The sequence below is a fragment of the Bidens hawaiensis genome, unplaced genomic scaffold, assembly GCF_021521415.1.
Source record: "Bidens hawaiensis isolate Kalapana, Puna unplaced genomic scaffold, B.hawaiensis_p1.1 tig00004357_1, whole genome shotgun sequence".
Lineage (NCBI taxonomy): Eukaryota > Viridiplantae > Streptophyta > Magnoliopsida > Asterales > Asteraceae > Bidens > Bidens hawaiensis.
This window is the reverse complement of record NW_027491262.1, coordinates 1,142,480-1,157,349: the sequence shown is the minus strand read 5'-3', so window position 1 is coordinate 1,157,349 and position 14,870 is coordinate 1,142,480.

Genomic DNA, 14,870 nt, shown 5'->3' with positions numbered 1-14,870 from the left:
ACTTGCTTAACACATCTATGGGTCGTTAAAACTTCAGTTCTTGCACGAATTACGAGAAATCGGAACCACGGAACCTCACACGAGTCGGGCACGTCTCCCAAGGCTGTGTGTGTGTAAGTGAGTGTGAAAATGGGATGAGAATGCTTCAAACCCGTAGCCCCCTTTTATAGGCAAAGTTTTGACCACCATCGCGTAGCGCGATGGGGTTTTCCCCTGGCCATCGCGTAGCACGACGCCGCAATACACCAGAGGTTGCCACGTGTTGACACGTGGTTGATCCGGTTACTTAACCGGGTCATTGTGTAGTGCGATACCCCCTTCTTTCTGGACCATCGCGTAGCGTGACGCCCCTTTTTCTAAACTCATGGGAAACTGCATCGCGTAGCGCGATGATCTAATCTGTATACCCATCGTGTAGCGCGATGGGTTTGGAAATCAGAATTTTTATTTTTAGTCCTTGAACTTTAGTATTTTGTCACTTCATGGTCTATCTTCCACAATTCAAAAATACTAAAGTGGTCCTTGGCAATGCGAGCGTTCGAAGTGCCAAGTGCACCATCAAAACGCCACATTACGCCCATCGCCCCAGTCCGAGTCCGTGCGTGTGCGCGTCGGGTGCTTCGCACCCTCCGCTAGGACTAGTGAGAGTGGTTAGCCCCATAAGAACATTACCATGGAAAACTCCTTCTTTATAAAGTGCTTTCAATCCTTTCTCACTTTCCATGTGGGATGGAGTTTCCTTACTTATTCCTTTAATCTAATTGGCTTTCTTTTCTTTATCATACTTTTCCCATTACCTTTCTCATTATTATTTTTGGTCCTTTATCTTTATAAACTTATCAAATTTTGACTTAAAATTTGTGGGTGTTACAGTCAGAACCGCCAAACAACTTTTATACCCTAATATGGGCCGTCTAAATGGTTAGGCGATCCGTCTCACCAACTCTTGGTTATTTTCTTTCTTAACCCATAAGTTTAACTTTGAGTTAGTTACTACTTAGTCTCTTGATTTGTTAAATATCAAAACAAGGGTCCGAACATTACTCTTACGCATTTATATACCTTCTCTTTGTTCGGGATATTATACCTTGGCTCCTTTAACTTTTAAAGGTTGGCAAATTTGGCATGAAATTTTTGGGATGTTACACCTTTGAGGCGAAACTTACATGCTAACAACCCTAACAAACTCCAACAATGGAGAGCTTGTTAGTTTTTGATTAAATGAAGACAAGAACCTAACTTTATGGTTTGAAATCGGTTAAACCTTCATGTAACATCTGTTTGAGGAACACAGTGTTAAAATTAGATTTTTAATGTAAAAATCTCGCATTTCCAATCTAACACTGAATCAGAGCTTAAAGATGAAATGAGTGATGACTGGGGAGCTTAAGTGCTTTTTCCATCGATGAATCAAAATGAAATCTTGCTTCAGTCACTAAATTGAAGCCAATTTGCATAACCGATATATCTTTTTAGGGCAAGCCTTAAAAACTTAGTCAAATAACTCCTTTGGTCCTACATACTTTATAATTTCAACATAAACACCCACACTTACATAATAGCATAAACAAGTATTTCCACCCACGTGTTGCAGTGGGTACATGGTGGGAAGTCGTTGGTATCAGTTTGATTCGTTACCGTAAAAGCTTTGTGGCAAAAGTTTCATTACCAGATCGAGTTGAGGGGCAAAAATATAAATATATAAAACTAAAACCAATGGGGGAAAATGTATATATGTGGAACTTTTATGGCAAAAGTCTAATGATCCCAAGTTTACAAATAAAGTTTAGGAATGTAAAAGTCTATGTGCTATTGGGGCCTAATATGAAGCTTTTGTGACAAATGTCTAACAAACAAATAAAGTTAGGGACCCAAAGATATATGTGCTAAAAGTATAGACGCCTAAAAGTATGTTTGCTAAAGTTGTGTGACAAGAGTTGAAGAAAAGAAACCATATGGTATAGGCGTTAAAAGTACAGGACCCTAGAAGTATATTTGCTAAAGTCGTAGGCAGGAGTTGTAAAAAGACAAGTTTACTAGTAACTAGCTAGAGGCTATCAAACCGAAAACAAGAATGCTACTTAACTAACACACAAAAATAAACATACGGGCTATGTTTATGACCCACGCACATGGACGAGCTAAGGTAGACCCGAAGGATTCGCGTGGTGCCAATGTAATTTTTTATGTACAATATAGACAACCAATACTCTTGTGACACCTTAGTCTTTTTGAAAACGGCACTATCAAGAATGTGACCAGTGAACAGAAAAAAGGTGAACTTTAAGTTATGAAAGTTTGAACTCATGAAAAAATAAATGCAACCATTATATGCCATCCAAATCAACTATATAAACCCAAATTAAACCCATTGCCCATATCTTTAAACGTGACTGTCCTTCAACAAGATCGGCCATTTTTATCCAACTCCCCCCTCAAAAGTGAAACAGCCATCACCTTGCGTACACCTAGTTTTTTTTTCCGGCCTACCATCTCTCTAGCCCTCAATGTAATTAGTTCTTGGACATCGTGCTTCTTTCATCGATAGGACTATAAACTATAGATTAATGAGATTATCTTAACTTTGAGGTAAAACTCCAAGCCTCACCTTTCTTTCCTATACTTTATTGGAAGTTGATCCTGAAACTGGTCATCAGGAAGGTTAATGTGCCCGCTTTAGAAGAAATAAAAAGTTAAAAAGGCATTTCGTAAGAGTGAAATTGTTTTGGATTAATCAGTAGTTTGAAAGTTTAAAATTATTCTTTACTTTTTGAGTTATCTAGTTTATTTGAATGTTTAGAAAAGTTAGCGATTTGAGTCTGAGTAGGTTAAGTTTTTGTTTAGTTTAAACAGGGTGATGCTCGATAGTTTTATGTGTCTGGTGATTAGCATGTTTAATTAATAAGGGGTCCAGCAGATTGTTCGTTCAATACCACATCACTAGTAGAAAAATTAGCTTTAGACGCGGTGGAAAAGAGCTTTAGATGCGGTTTCAAACCGCGTCAAAAAATGCTGATGCAAAAGCTCCTGCTATCATTAGACGCGGTTTTGAAAACCGCGTCAAAATCTCCCAAACCGTGGCAAATAAGCAACTCTCATTTACAAAAAATGATCTTTAGCCGCACTTTTGAACCGCGTCAAAAGAGCATTTAATAAACATTAATTTGCAATTTATACTGTCAAATTCTGATTTTAGCCTTTCAAATCTATTTAAACAGCATAATTTTAACAACCAAAATACGCCAAAACTAACACGATGAATCGAAATGCATTAAATCCAAAATCTTACAATATAAACTTGATCATAATACAAATTTCTCTTAGACCAAATTGCATTAAATCTAGAATTTTACAATTTAAACTATCAAAATCTATTAAACAATATATAATCTAAACTACAAATACTTCTAATCAAGTAATACCAAACTTAGTAAGAAAAAAAGTGTGGCATCATGTTCTCGAGTAAGTTGTTGATATGTTTTAGTAGCAACCGCTGTGTCTTGAGCTGTTTATAAAAGAAATAAATGGATTAGCTAGCATTTAAGCAAATCAAACAATTATGAAATATAAAATACTTACAAGGTCTGGAATCTGTTTATATAAGCGTACACAAAATAAACCATATATTTGATCACCATTGTTCATGTTTGTATAAAAAGAAGGCGCATGGGTTGGACTCTTGACCTACTTCATAAAAGTACCTTGATTCAAGGAAAAAAGTATATGATAAACTTAATAAATTCATTTACATCTAAAAATTTTATAGTACCACATAAAAAAAAACTTACAATGTAAACCAACATGATGATCATATTAATCCATCCGTCAGACGGAAAGTTGAGCATCGCTTCGGATTCAGTATTGCAGGTTTGCTCGCTAATAAACATCCCATAAGTTGTAAAACATGTCATTTCAGTAGTCCTATAATATACTTGAAAATATTAGAAGTTATGGGATTATAATAACTACTATCAAATGGTATCATAGATGTGTAATAGAAGATATGTGTTCCTGATGATAACAACAAAGTTTTTCATGGTGGTAGAGATTGTCTAAATGAAGACCCCTACATCATACATGCAGAGTCCTTCCAAAGCTTCCTTAACATCCATAGCCATTTCAACATCTGTAATTATTTCAATAAAGTTATAACTTTCTTGGTCCTGTAAAGATCAAACAAAATATATATGTGATGGATTTGTACTCTTCCACCATTGTTAAATATAGCAATATTCAAAACAGGCGCAAAAGCAGAGATTACCTAATTATCATATACAAATTGAACATTGTTATGTAACAGCCATTCATTGTACTCTAGATAAATACCTACAGTCTGTAAAACTTCCAAAGTGACTGCATACTACATGTTTCCACTAGAAGCAAGCTCTCAGATTGAATCTTCTTCCCATCCATGCCCAAACTGAACCGAAAGGTAATAAACTAACATACTTAATATAAAAAAATCAACTAATTAAATAAAAACTCACCTGCCCAGTAGCATATATTGCTGAGGATTCAACTAGAAGCATATGGTTAGTATAGTCCCTAAATTAAAAGCTTAGTAAGAACGGGCAAGAACAGTTGATCTCCTAAATATGCAGTTTGGGCATCCTTTGCAAAGGTAGCAGTTTTTTAATTTATAAACTGCACCACATCCTAAAACATGCAGTTATTGGAAGAGGAAGACGACGGTCGTGTGAATGATTGGATAATTTTAGGGTTTTAGTTTATTTATGGTTAATCAATGAAGAAACACTAACCGACCCGGGCAGATTACGGATAATCTGGGGGTTAAATAGATGTTTCCCACGAGGGGTTAGACCCGGCAAAGATGGTTCTTCTGATAACCTGCAAAACAGACACCGTGAGCTCGTCACTGAGAAGGGGGGGTTCCTCCTTGTGACCACCCTCCGGCGTGAGAATCAGACTAGATTGCTCTTGAATATAAATGTATATTAAGAGATTGCTAGAGCAGATATCAGGTATAATATGTAATACGAGATAGTATATGATGATAAGATGAGATGATCATACCATTTGGGGTATTTATAGCCGAATGTAGGTTTCCAAGAAGGTGTAGCCGGCTGAATAGTATTCCTGTTCTACCAACTGTTGCCTACGCACGTGCCATGCTGGTAGTTGGTGGGTAGGCAGCGGCTAACAGTGACCAGGCCTGCTGTGTACTATTCCTTTTCCACCAACTGCCGGCTATGCACGTGGTATGACAGGAGTTGGTGAGTAGGCAGCGGCTAATAGTGACATACAGTACAAGAGCATGCTGCTCGCCATACTGTTGTCAATGAGCTGTCGTATCTTTGGTCAGATCTTTTGCCCATACCTCGTCAGGTACAGTACAAAAGATCTTCCCGTATCGTACGGACTGGCTTATTTGGGCGGGAGTATTCCCCCTCCCGCCTTTGTGCGGGATTGTTCCCGGCTTTGCTCATTCCTTCAGGTGACAACTGAATTATTGAGAGCTAAGTGCCTTGTGCGTGTAGCCTTGCTGCGCGGGTGGCCTTCCCTGATGGCTTGTATCCGCAACTGCGGGAACAGGCAGAGTACTTCACCGCGGGAGGCATTTCCTGCGGGAACAGCTTGCGTACTGCGCGTAAGGACGTCACGTCTCTGAGCATGGTGGGTCCTGCGGATCCAGTTGGTTTCTGCGCAGACGTCTCTTCAAGGTGAGTCTTGCGGGTCCAACTGGGCTCTGCTGGGACCTACCTCTTCAAGTCCCCCCAGTCCAATGTTCTTCTCATGAATGTTTAATAAAGTGAGGTGAAATTTTGGACTTAAGCAAAGGGTTTTGAAAAGGGTTTAGTTTTAAGGTTTTCCATGGGGATTATTCCCGCGGAAGTCCTTATGTCACTTGCAGAAATTCCCGACTTTCCTGCTTGATCTTTGGGTATGATGCGGGTAGGTCTGTAACCTCCTCGCAAGTCAGGAGCGTTGAGTCCCACTTGTATGGATTCTCCATGAGGTTTTGGTAGTTTTGAACATAGTGATCAATTATGTTAAAACCACCAATTCCATCTTGAAGCTTCAAACAATGTAGTTCTCGACGTTCCCGCTATGCGGGGATGTTATTCCCGTTTCCGCAAGCATTGCCCAGAAGATCCTTCTTGGTTACAATTCCCTGCGGGGCGCTAGGTATGTGAAGGGTTTTGCCTTAACACTGTACCCGCACTCGTCTTACGGTTACTTTACTTCCAAGGTATTCCTGGCGTCAATTCCCTGCGGGTGCTAAGTATGTGAAGGGTTTTGCCTTAACACTGTACCCGCATCCGTCTTATAGTTACTTGGTTGCCAAGGTATTCCTGGCGTCAATTCCCTGCGGGTGCTAAGTATGTGAAGGGTTTTGCCTTAACACTGTACCCGCACCCGTCTTATAGTTACTTGGTTGCCGAGGTATTCTTGGCTTCAATTCCCTGCAGGTGCTAAGTATGTGAAGGGTTTTGCCTTAACACTGTACCCGCACCTGTCTTACAGTTACTTGGTTGCCAAGGTAAGGGGTATTTTCCCGCTTACTTTTGAATCTTTTTGAATTTTTTGAAATTCGAAGAGTTGGTGAAAGGATAAGAACAGTCCAAACTGCTGAAACGTCGTGCGACGGTTTCTTCTGACTGTGTCAGGACGTGCAGGAAGTTATGGTGACGTGACAGTACCTGGCCATTCCAGACGCTTTTTCAGGCGCGTGGGCGCGATTTTTCGGGTGCGTGGCCGCGAAATTAATGGCACGCGTCCTTTCAACAGCTGTTGCTAGCTTGCTTTTTGCCACGTGTCATAGTTTCATTGCACCTTCGATTTCTCTCTCTTCCGCATTAAATTCATCGCATTAATTGCGATTAGTATATAAAGGGGGAGAGGGTTCTTTGTAATCCACACTTTCACTTCTCTTCATCTTCAAAACGATTTCCGGCGAATACTCACCTTTTCAGTCGAGCATTCTCTTGAAATCGTTTTCTTCTTTCATATCTGCAAGATGTCGTCTCACGATCTTGAGGCTACAGCCCAGGAGGCTGGGGTGTACGCCGATGACAAGAGTACTGCTGGCGAGTGCCAGTGTGCTCTGCCTGTCGATCTATATCAGTACATCGTCAGGAAGTTCATGCTCGAGTCTCTCGAGCCTGAGTTTCCTGAACCCCATCAGACGGTGTATGATGCCCCCAGAGGCAAGATCGGGGTATATGCTGCATTCTTTGTCTATGGGAATCTTAGGTTCCCTTTGACAAAGTTTGTGTACCGTGTCCTAGAGAGGCACGGTGTACACCTGACCGAGGTGCACCCGATGGCGATCGCGAAGATTCGCCACTTCGAGTGGGTGTGCCGGATTCTGGGCATTGAGCCCTTTGTCGACCGCCTGATGACCTTCTACTCTTGGAGGTGCATCCGGGGGTGGTATACTCTGATAACCCGGATCAAGGGTTTGAAGATTTGCGCAACCTAGCGCAGTCTTCGTTCGTGGAAGCGGGAGTTCTTCTATATCTCCGCTCGCGCATCCCCCTTGCCATGAAATTTAAGAATGGGCAAGCTCTCCCCAGCCTTCACGCCTCCAACTACCAGGAGGCGGAATGGTTTTCAAAGATTTCCCGAGTCCAATCTCCGGTTTACCGTTTGCGGAGTCCGGGATGGTGATGCTCGGGATGAGCCGGGTGTGGAAGGATGCGGAGGCGCAAAAGATCCCGATCGTCCTCGAATACGGTTTGAACTCTGTTCCTTACGGTATGCTCTGTTTCTTTTTGTTGATTTAGAATCTCTTCTAACTTCTTTCCTGTTTATTTCAGAGGGGAACGACTTGCAGTCGCTCCTGTATCCGCGGGAGGCTGACAGTCCCGCTCGGATGGGTACTCGCGCTCTAGATGAGAACGAGTTGCCCATCCTTGAACAGACGGCGGATCGGTTCGTGGAGGTCTACCCGTCAGGCCACGAGATCCTGAGCGCCAGGCGGCCAGGTAAGGCGTTATTCAACCCTCGACCCCTCAATGCTGAAACCTCTGCTGGAATTCCTCTAATCTTATGTTCTGATGAGGAATCCGCAGATGGTCCTCCGTTGGTGCGGAAGAAGAAGGCTGCCGGCGGGAAGGGGAAGGAGAAGGTGGCCTCCACTGCTGATCCGGTGCCTCGGTCTGACTCAGAGGCCGAGAGCGAGGAGGTGGCGGGGAACCCCGGTGGTGATAAGACCACCGCTCCGGAGGCTGCGACGACTGTCACCTCCGGAGAGCCCAGGATGACAACGGTGAGCGGCGTGAAGAGGCCGGCTCCATCGGGTTCATCCCCGTCTGTCCGCACTTTTAGGCTCAAGAAAACCCGTAAGTACAAACTTTATTTTTAACTTCATAGCTTTCCATCATTAATACTTATCTTCTTTGTGTAGGCGTGGATGTTGACGCATTCCAGGGGGGAGCGCGGAGGAGTACCCCCCCGCCCATGACGGTAGGCTTGGTCAGCCTACCTGAGGCGACGACCCAGGCGGTTGCGCTTGCTTCCGCTGGTTCAGTTGCTCACTCCATTGAGCCAACTGTTCCAGCTGTGATGACATCACCGCCGGCTGTCAGTGCCATTTTTACCGCATCTTTCACTGAGCCGGCGGTTACTTTTGCTGCGGATTCCGCAGCGGCGACCGCGGCGGCTTTTACCATGCCTCCTCCGTCATCGGCAACGACGGCCGATCCTTCAGTTATGCATGGGGCTTCTCGCCAACCTCTGCCTCCTTCCCATGTACCTGACCTCTTGGACGGATTTCCCTTGGGTTCAGGTGATGGGTTTGGCGGCTATCGGCCTGTTATTGACCCTACAGGTGCGTAGGGTTCTTTTGGCTTTTTTTTTTTTTTTTTTTATATCATCTTTTCCTAACTGCTTTTTGTTTTTTGCAGTGTCGGATTCCAATGAAGTGTATGTTCCACGATGGAACATCCGCCGAGGAACAACCCTTCGCACACCTGTGGAGTGCGTGGAATGGGCTCGTCACGCAGCTCCCAGTGGTGCGTTGGGGGAAGCCATGGCTAGCTACCAGGAGGGTAGGCTAACCAATGAGCTTTGGGTTCTCCTGGCCCGGATGCAGCCGCGCGTCGAGCTGCTTTGTCGTGAAAACGACAAGGTAAAAGCAGCTCGCATTCAAGAAGTAGCTCAGGCGCGGGCTGTCCGGGAGGAGAATAGGAGGCTCTCCGCGGCTGCTGCGGAGAAGGAGAAGGCGTTCAAGGCCCTTGAAGTTGAAGTTCAGGCCCGTCTCGAGGCCCGTTCCAAGGCTGCCCAAGCTGTTAACGAACAGCTTCGGCTGGCTAAGGAAACTGCTAGGAACGCAACTGAAAGGGCCACCAAGGCTGAAGCTGTTGCTGTGCCTCTACGCCTCGAGAATGAGGAACTTAAAGCTAAATTAGAGGCGCTCCAACAGGCTCATGATGCCTTGGCGATGGAGGACGCGAAGAAGCTCCAAGAGATCTTGGACCAGAGGGGGGTGCTTGACCACACTGAGCGGAAGCTAAAGGGCGTCGAAGAGGCTGCGGCTAAAGAAGTGTTGCTTGCCAACCTCAACAAAAGTGAAGCCGAACGCGCCCGTAACGAAGCTCAAGCTGCCCTCCAGGAGGCTCTGGTTGCCAAGGAATGGCTTCTTCGAGAAGCGGTGTCTCAGGTATGTTTAGCTTCTTGTCTTCACGCTTTTCTTTGTAAATAGAAAAGGTTTTGATACTTGTATTCTCTTGTAGGTTGTGCATCGGGTCTTCGCGGATACGTCTTATGACGATGCTATGAGCGCAGCCCTCAACGCTTCTCATGTGGATGGGGAAAAGGCCGGCTTCCTGCTTGGTCTAGGGTTCGTTGAGAAAGGCATCCCGCCTTCCAACTTCCCTTTATTTGATGTGGATACTGAAGCTGTATACGACCAAGCAGTGAATCAGTATGCCGCCTTCCCGCATCCGGTGGTGGAGAAGGTGAACGAAGTTGCTGCTGCTGATGATGGGCTAGCTATCCTTAAAGCTTTCCTTGAACCGCCACGCTCTACTGATGGTGCTGGTCCAAGTGGAAGTGGCCCTGAAGCTTGTTCCTGAAGATCCCTTCCCACTGCTAGGATAGATTTAGCTTGTATAGATTTATATTCTTGTAGGCGGGTAGTTACCCGGCCATTCTTGTAATGAATATTATGAAATATAAATCTTTGTGCGGGTAAGACCGCTACTTTCACTGGATTCCTTGCTTTATAAACGTTATATGACTTGCATACTTTAGTTTAAATTAGCAATTTTCCAAGTGTTTAGAATAAGTTAACCTTTGAACGTGGTAGATAATAGGTTGAAGTTTTGCTTCCTCTTTCGTGATTGTGCGGGTAGGACCGTCACTTGCACTTAGTAGGATGGCTAAACTTTACCTACATCTGACCTGCGTGGAGGTTTTCCTCATCTTTTTAGAAATTTCTAAGTGTTTATGATAAGTTAACCTTTGAACGTGGTAGATAATAGGTTGAAGTTTTGCTTCCTCTTTCGTGATTGTGCGGGTAGGACCGTCACTTGCACTTAGTAGGATGGCTAAACTTTACCTACATCTGACCTGCGTGGAGGTTTTCCTTATCTTTTTAGAGATTTCTAAGTGTTTAGGATAAGTTAACATTTGAACGTGGTAGATAATAGGTTGAAGTTTTGCTTCTTCTTTCGTGATTGTGCGGGTAGGACCGTCACTTACACTTAGTAGGATGGCTAAACTTTACCTACATCTGACCTGCGTGGAGGTTTTCCTCATCCTGTTAGAAATTTTCTATAAGTATTTTGAATAAGTTAACCGTTCGACGCGCGGTTGTCAATAGGTTCGGTTTCTTCTCATGATTTGTGCGGTTAGGACCGGCACTTTCATTTAGTTGGATGACCAAAGTTTACCTATGACTGACCTGCGTGAAGGTTTGCCGTTTTTTGGGTTTATGCGGGTTTTACCGCCTTCCCCACGCAACGACTTTCACACTTATATATGCGGTGAAAACCGGCTTCAGTGTTGAATGAATTAACCGTTCGACGCGCGGTTGTTAATAGGTTAGTGTTCAGTTTCCTCTATCATGATTCATGCGGATAGACCGGCACTTTCATTTAGTGGGATGACTGAACTTTACCTTTAACTGACCTGCGTGAAGGTTTGCCGTTTTTTGGGTTTATGCGGGTTTTGCCGCCTTCCCCACGCAACGACTTTCCACGTAATTATGCGGTGAAAACCGGCATATCCGTGTTGAATAAATTAACCGTTCGACGCGCGGTTGTTAATAGGTTAATGTTCAGTTTCCTCTATCATGATTCATGCGGATAGACCGGCACTTTCATTTAGTGGGATGACTGAACTTTACCTTTAACTGACCTGCGTGAAGGTTTGTCGTTTTTTGGGTTTATGCAGGTTTTGCCGCCTTCCCCACGCAACGACTTTCACACTTATGTATGCGGTGCAAACCGGCATCAGTGTTGAAAGTTCATAAATGTATAAATGTAAAATCATCAGCGTCGATGTTCTAAGGAGAATCATTTCCATTAGAAGTGGCTCTGGGCCTTTACAAATTTGGAATTGATCTACATGCAAACTGTGTAATTAAGCTCCCTTCCATGTTGTTGGGATGGGAGTGCCATCGAGCCGATATGCACCTGGTTCGGGATCTCGTTGTTTACCCAGTATGTAGTCTCCAACATTGAAGCTGTAATTTTATTCGTGTTTTCCCCAACTGGGGTTCTACACGCAACAGCCTGCTCAGCGTTCATTGCGCCACGAGGTGCGCGAGCGTCCCATCTCTGACAAATGCTTCGACCATGTCTTTTATGTCTGTGCATTCTTCAGTGTTGTAGCCTTTTGTCCTGTGGAAGTCACAGTATTTGCTCCGATCAGCATTGTGACGATGTCGGATTATTGGAGCCTTTGGCCATGGGAGCTCCTCAGTGGCAAATATCTCGGTGACGCTTTTGGTGAGTGGCGTCCATCTGGAGTTCTGGTTCGACTGTACGTTATCCCTTCCGCCTAACCGATGTTGCAAGCCGGATGAGGTGTCAAAGTTTACCCTTGACTGCCAAATGCCTAGCTTCCGCTTTTTGTTTAATCGGGCGGTAAGGACGTTGTCTTCTCTTGTTTTCTGGGTGTAGAGGTTTGTGCTCTGGGGGAGATCTCTACCCAGTTGCTTCTCCGTTTCCGCAAAGCGTTTAGCTGCTGTCATGATGGCATCCCATGTGGATGGTATGCCATCTTTACCCGTTAAGGTGCGGATGAGCTCTGGGTCGTTCGCGCCCTGGATGAAAGCAGCGCGAACAAGATCTTCACTGATATTACCCAGACTTAGCTTCTTTGAGTTGAAGCGAGTGATGAAGTTTGGCAAAGATTCATCTTCCTCTCGAATGCATTTGAGGATTGTCCATTGCTCTTCGGTATACTTTCTTTGTTGGCTGAAGTGTTGGCTAAACTTCTGCTGGAAGTCTTCCCAATCGTAGATGTGGTGGACCGGTAGACGATCGAACCACGCTCTAGCTGCCCCAACAAGCGTCATTTGGAACATGTAACACCACGTAGGTTCCGTCCAACTACTGACGGTTGCCCCCGCTATGAACCTGTTCAAATGATCGTCTGGATCAGATATACCATCGTAAGTGCCGATGTTGGACATCTGTTTGGCACTTTTCGGGACGATTGCTTCCTCAATGTCCCTTGCAAATTTGGACGTTCCCGCCTTTGCAGCAGTTGGTGTAAATGTTTTCGAGAAGTCACGTGGATTTCCACCTGTGTTTTTTGGTTTGAAGGTTTCTTCAAAATGCCTTCTCGGTTGGGAGTCCATTTCCTTACGCTTCCCTTTCGCCCTATGACGAGGGTTTGCGTCACTATCGGATTCCTCAGAATCATTGTCCCAGTATTCTCCGAATTCGTCAGCCTGTTGAACCGAACGCAAGCGTTCGTCCAACTCAGCTTGGAATTCCTTCTGACGTGCCTCCGCCCACGCTTTAACTTGTTCAAGTGTTTGGCGGGGGAGTCTCGTCTGTTGTCTTTCCGCCTGGGTATTATTGAATCCCAGGGGATGGTTGTTTACTGCACTTGCCCCAGCTTGGGTAACTGGGGTAGTGTTCGTAAAATTTACTGCACTTGCCCCGGCTTGGGTAACCGGGGTAGTGTTCGTAAAAACTGTGTAGTCGCCGGTATTCCTCCCAGTAGGTGGGGTTGTGGTTACCGGAGTTTCTTTAACCATCTTTCCAGAAGTTTGAAAAAACTGAAAAGAAATGAAGTTCTAGCTTTTATGCACGGATGGCGCCAATGAAGAAACACTAACCGACCCCGGGCAGATTACGGATAATCTGGGGGTTAAATAGATGTTTCCCACGAGGGGTTAGACCCGGCAAAGATGGTTCTTCTGATAACCTGCAAAACAGACACCGTGAGCTCGTCACTGAGAAGGGGGGGGGTTCCTCCTTGTGACCACCCTCCGGCGTGAGAATCAGACTAGATTGCTCTTGAATATAAATGTATATTAAGAGATTGCTAGAGCAGATATCAGGTATAATATGTAATACGAGATAGTATATGATGATAAGATGAGATGATCATACCATTTGGGGTATTTATAGCCGAATGTAGGTTTCCAAGAAGGTGTAGCCGGCTGAATAGTATTCCTGTTCTACCAACTGTTGCCTACGCACGTGCCATGCTGGTAGTTGGTGGGTAGGCAGCGGCTGACAGTGACCAGGCCTGCTGTGTACTATTCCTTTTCCACCAACTGCCGGCTATGCACGTGGTATGACAGGAGTTGGTGAGTAGGCAGCGGCTAATAGTGACATACAGTACAAGAGCATGCTGCTCGCCATACTGTTGTCAATGAGCTGTCGTATCTTTGGTCAGATCTTTTGCCCATACCTCGTCAGGTACAGTACAAAAGATCTTCCCGTATCGTACGGACTGGTTTATTTGGGCGGGAGTATTCCCCCTCCCGCCTTTGTGCGGGATTGTTCCCGGCTTTGCTCATTCCTTCAGGTGATAACTGAATTATTGAGAGCTAAGTGCCTTGTGCGTGTAGCCTTGCTGCGCGGGTGGCCTTCCCTGATGGCTTGTATCCGCAACTGCGGGAACAGGCAGAGTACTTCACCGCGGGAGGCATTTCCTGCGGGAACAGCTTGCGTACTGCGCGTAAGGACGTCACGTCTCTGAGCATGGTGGGTCCTGCGGATCCAGTTGGTTTCTGCGCAGACGTCTCTTCAAGGTGAGTCTTGCGGGTCCAACTGGGCTCTGCTGGGACCAACCTCTTCAATCAAGATGTCACTTTAGACGCGGTTTATACCGTAACCGCTGCTAAAAATGTGCCCCATATTATTTGACACGGTTTCTAATCTTTAGATGCGGTTTTTTTACGCAACAGATTTGTAAGGGTGCTAGGAAACCTTTTTAGACGCGGTTTTATTTTTGTTTTACTAAGACAGTTAATATTTGATTGAATTAAAATGTTTAATTCTAGAAATCTGATCCCTATTTGCAAAATTGTTGGTTTAAACAAAACTTCTTTTATGTCTCTTCTTGTTTTTATTGGTGTTAATGACACTACTGAGAGAATATAATCATAACACACTGAATTTTGATATTTGACGATTCTTGGCAGTCTTAAAATTTGAGTGAAATCAAGCTCTATCGGGTGTATTTTCGTGTTGGGTTCTCTGTTGCTTCATAATTAATAAATTTATCTTCTCAAGTAGTTAAGCAATTGTGTGATCTATATTCTCAACCAAACATCACAACTTTGTAATTTATATTAGAATTCATTTAATTGACTTGTTTGTCAACATAATTCTTAGGTATGTGGACTTGTTGGTGTTATCTATTCACATATTAATTTTATGCAATATGAAAAGATAAACAAAACGAAATAATGAACCAAATATAAAACTTTATTA